Below are 5,023 nucleotides of genomic sequence, written 5' to 3'. Positions count from 1 at the left end.
AACGACGCGGTTCTTGCCATCTCTTTCTGCATGAGGACCGCGACCGCGATGTGACTTGCCTCGACCAAACATCAAAGGGCAGGTCGAAGTCAGGATGTGCGAGGATGGGAGGTGAGATGAGACTGCATTGTCAAGGGCTAAGTCGCAGTCAGGCGTCCAGACGAAGGTCTCGTCCGTGACCAAGTCTGAAAGTGGTGCTGCAATCTTGGAGAAGTCTCGGACGAAACGCCTGAAGTAACTTGCGAGGCCGAGGAAGGCACGGAGTTCTGACTCATCTTTGAGCGGTTTGACTCGCAGCACTGACTTGATCTTCTCAGGGTTCGGGAATATGCCAGCCGGCGTGATGATGTGTCCCAGGAATGGGACAGACAAGCGACACCACTTGCATTTGGACATAAGCCTGCTTCTCGGAACTTGGTCAAGCCTGGAGTGAGTCGGACGAGATGAGAGTCGAAGTCTTCGCTGAAGACGATGCAGTCGTCAAGGTAAATGAGGCATGTCCGCCACTTGTAGTCAATCAAAATGTGCTCCATGAGACGGTCGAAGCATGGGACTGCATTACACAGGCCAAATGGCATGACAAGCCATTCGTAAAGTCCATCCTTGCAGGTAAACGCAGTCTTCTCGATACGTCCTTGGGACATCGGGACATTCCAATATCCAGACGCAATGTCCATAGTTGAGAACAGTTTGGCTCGTCCGAGTACGTCCAGTAGGTCGTCAATACGAGGCATCGGGTACGAGTCTTTTACTGTAACGCTGTTGAGTTTGCGGTAGTCAATGCAAATCGGATCGATCCGTCCGGCTTCCTGATCACGAGAACGGGACTGTCCCATGGGCTCTTCGACGGTCGCATTAGACCGAGGTCTAGGTACTGGTTCAGTTCAGCCTCCATGATGTCGCCTTCAGGCGGTAAGGAGCGGATCGGATCGGTTGCGCGTCGCCCGTGTTGATACTGAACTCCACTAGATGTGTATTTCCAGGGGCTTTGGATGTGTCGACAAATATGTCGGCGAACTTCACCAAGGTCTTTCGTAGTAGTTCTTGTTGTTCGATGCTAAGAGTTGAGTCGGACCAGTCGATGGGTAGTTCCTTCGCCGGACTGGTCGTCGTTTGCACTGGGCAGACGATATTGGGGCCACCAATTTTAGTGAGCACCTTCCCGGGTACTCCATTCAGTGGCGTGTCAAACGAGTCGTCCGGCTGCAGGCGAGACGAATGGGGTAGCGACGAAGATTTTTTTTTTATTTTGAGTATGTTCGGTGTACGTCGGGGGTAGCACCATCCAAGTTCCAAGATGTGTGTTGGCTTGTAGCGTGTGCGGTTCATGCGAAGCGTTAGCAAGTTCGACTAGGATCGTTGGACGATTGGACGACGTTTCGCAGTATAACGCCGCTGCAATCTGGGCTTGCGCGCTCGTTCGAGGTTCCACGAGAAGCGTTGTGGACGAGGGGAGATCATGTCCGGCCAAGCATGGGACATGTCGAACGGATCGAAGCGGGACGGTAATAGTTTCGGCCACTATCGTGAGCCCGACAGGGTGTGATGTAGGTACGGAGCCGTCCAGAGGCTCGAGATACAGAATTCGCTGTCCGTCTGACAGTGTCAGGGTATTGTCCTTGAGTTTGATGATAGCCCCAAGTAACGGAGCAAGTCGAGGCCGACGATGCAGTCTGTCAGTGACGTAGACATGACACAAAAGGAAATGTCACATTGGCGCCAGCGAGGTGAAACGAGAATTTCGCGCGGCCCAAAGTGTCGAGATTCGAGTTGTCTGCAGTGACAAAGCCCAGTTTGAGTGGGGGCTGGCTGAGACGATGCCAAAATGACGCACTGTTGAAACTACTGGTTACTCCAGTGTCAATGAGAACCGTTGCTTGTACACGGTCGATGTACGCTTTGACGAAAGGTTTCGTCGCCGTCTGTATCCGCGTGTCAGACACAGCGATGCGCGCGAGAAGGTGAGACGAAGGTGGACAGTCGTTGAATAGGTCGGGTCTAGTTTTGAGTATCTCGTCCTGTGCAGGGTTCTTGCGACGTTCGAGGATGCGATCAGTTTGCATGCGGACGTCAGCTGTAGTAATCGGGTAAAGTCGATCCTCGATTTCCTTGGGATGTTCCTCCTCGCGTATTTCAGGGCACGACGAAAGAAGGTCGTTGACTTCAACGTCCGAGAAGACTGGGCGTGCATGTTGGTCGTATCGAACAAGAAAAGGAAGATGCATTGTTCTCAGGCACAGAGGGAGCGTGCCAAGTGTGGCCAGCCGAGACGGAACCTGTTCCCGTAAGGTTCATCTCAGCGCCAGAGCCTCAGGCTTGATTCGCGGGCTTGTAAACTTGGCGACTGTGTGTCCAGCCTGGCCGCAGAAGTGGCAGAGCTTGACATGTTCGCCTGGGTAGTGTCCCATCTGGCCGCAAGAGTTGCAATGCATAGGCCGTCGAGAGCATTCGCTGGCACCATGACTACGACTATCACAACGGCCACAGACGTTTTGCCGCTGACCATCATTTCGTCGGGCTTGGACGAGGTCACCACTGGGATATGGCGAACACGAGCACTTCCGGTACCGGACATTTGATTCTGAGTCGGTGTCAGGTTCGGTGGGACGGCTGCTTCACCGTGAGGTGCATTGGTATTAGGAGCATATGGTTGTTGATACGGCTGTCCGTAAGGCGAAGTCGCAGGCTTGATCGGAGACGCATGTTGATAGGCAAAGCCGCATGGTGCGACGGCTGGATCGGGGCAGCATAATTGGGCTGAGTCTGACGAGTCAATGTGTCGACAAACCCTTGCTGGACTTGGTTCGAACGCTCGATCAACGCGACGAACGTCTTTTGTTGCTGGGTATGGTTGTCGTCATGAATTCGAGAAGTTGCCGCATCGCCGCTTGGTCTTCAAACTCGACACGAGATCCGCGGCGCGACAGACGAGGCGATGCCGGAGGAGTTGAGCCTCTCACTGGTAGTTGTACGAGACGACGCCGACGTAGAGGCCGCGCGCGCGAAGGAGTTTCATGCAGTCAGCGATCGAGTTGAGTTCGCGGTCGGTGTGTTCGAGACATGACTCTGCACGGGCGTGTCGGACTCCGCGTTTGAGCATCGCAACCTCTTTACTAGCTGGGAAGTCCACTTCGTCCAAGATCGTCTGGAGTCGAATTGCGTACGTCTTTACCGGTTCGTCCATGTAACGCACAGACGCTTCGATCTGGTTGTCCACGTGGTCGCGAGTGCTGCTACAGAACTGGTCCACAAAGCTGTCATGGATTTCGGAACAGACCTCACCGCCTTTCGTCTTGGAGTAGGCGATCCACCAGGCGTTCAGGGTAGTGGGAGTCTTTTCGGCCGAGAGCTTCAGCCCGAGAAGGGAATTGCGTCGTCGGTCAGACCACCACGGTCAGCGTGTTCCACAAGTTGCTTCATGAAGTACTCGCAGTGATCATGGGAGTCCGACGACAGGATGGTAGTGTATTTCATAGCGCGAATGAATGCTTGGTTGCTCGATGACGTGTTGATAGCCTCCTTGACATCAGCCATTTCACTGGACATTTTGGTCAATAGGGCAGTGAGTTCGAAAGGTAGCTGAAAAGGGTAGCCCGAGTATGGTTCGGGTGCAGGGATCGAAGCTTGGGCTAGACCGGGCAAAAAGTCTAGACTGAGCCGATCAATGCGCGCTTCGAGAAGTAGGACGCGGTCGTGTAGAAGGGTCTTGTCTAAATCGGCAGGTGTTACAGGAAGTTGTTCATGGAGGAGACGACCGAGAACTTGGACGTCAGACGAGAGACCTTCAACTTCGCAGGACATACGGTCTTCGTACGAGTGAAGAGCGGTCTGCAGTAGAGCGGTGGCCGAAGCTTGACTTTACACCGAAGAGTGCAATTCAGAAGGACGCGAGCTGTGACGGAGATTGCCGTTGGATCTAAATCCGCCAACCCAGAAGTTCGAAGGAGATTCACGGAAGCATCCAATGCTTGAAGTTCCACTTTGATCGACGAAATGTCTTGAGTCAAAGTCTTGTTCTGTTCGGCCACTGTATCAACAGCGTTGCCGAGGTGGACAAGGTCGTCGGTAGCAGCTAACTGCTGGGCACAGGTAGACGAAAGGATTTTGTCCAGTCTGTTCGAATGGCCCGTGGTCGAAGCTTGGTGTTCGAGAGACTAGGCTCGCTGTTTTACCTTTATAGAGGTAATTATCATATTATGTCCGGAATTGTACAGAAGTTGTCTAATAGACAACTTCTGCAAACGGGATTTCCTTGTGAAGAATTCCTTGTGATGAGCTCACAAGTATTTCCGTCGAAATAATTTCCTTGTGTAAATTATGACAAGGTAGAGAATTTCCATTTAGGTAACCGGGACTTTTCAAAGCTCTCCGGTTAATGACATACCCACACATTTTGCAATCAGTGGCCGTCACCGATGACAGCCACGCCGACGGAAACCAATCGAAAGGCTGCCTTTCGGTTCAAATCTTCGTCGGACGTAGACCAGCTCAAAGATGAGTCAGCAAAGCTGTCTCCAGTACATACGCCATGTCTCGTCCATTCTGGGTTTGACAATACTCTGAATGGGTTGTGTTTCATGAAATATACTGCAAGCGAAGCGAAATGCAGCGAAAAAAAGCTGAAATTAATCGCAAAAATATACTACTCTGGTCCACAAAAAGAGTCACATATTTCTTCTGATTGGCGGCATTTTTCTAATACTTCGAGTTGAGGCTATCTAATTGGCTTACAAGAAAGCGCAAGATCTCAGCTTTGATTGGCTGTGTTTTGAGCTTTCCAGATCGATTATGTTCCCAAGTTATGGAGGCGGGAAATCAGTCACTGCTCGCAACGCACACATAATGACCCGCTCAGCGTTCAAAACTCAATTTTATCCTTAGTGGTGAATAGCAAACCTCCATCTATTGCACACACCTGTCGAGCCATGCCATCCGCTTCGCTGACTGCTGCTTCCCCGCGACTCAACCCACGGAGGAAGCTCAGCAACGACGAGCGTGCTGCCGTCTACCATGCGCTCCTATC

Source organism: Aphanomyces astaci (assembly GCF_000520075.1).
Source record: "Aphanomyces astaci strain APO3 unplaced genomic scaffold supercont1.259, whole genome shotgun sequence".
In the NCBI taxonomy this organism is placed as follows: domain Eukaryota; phylum Oomycota; class Saprolegniomycetes; order Saprolegniales; family Verrucalvaceae; genus Aphanomyces; species Aphanomyces astaci.
This window is presented reverse-complemented; position numbering follows the sequence as displayed.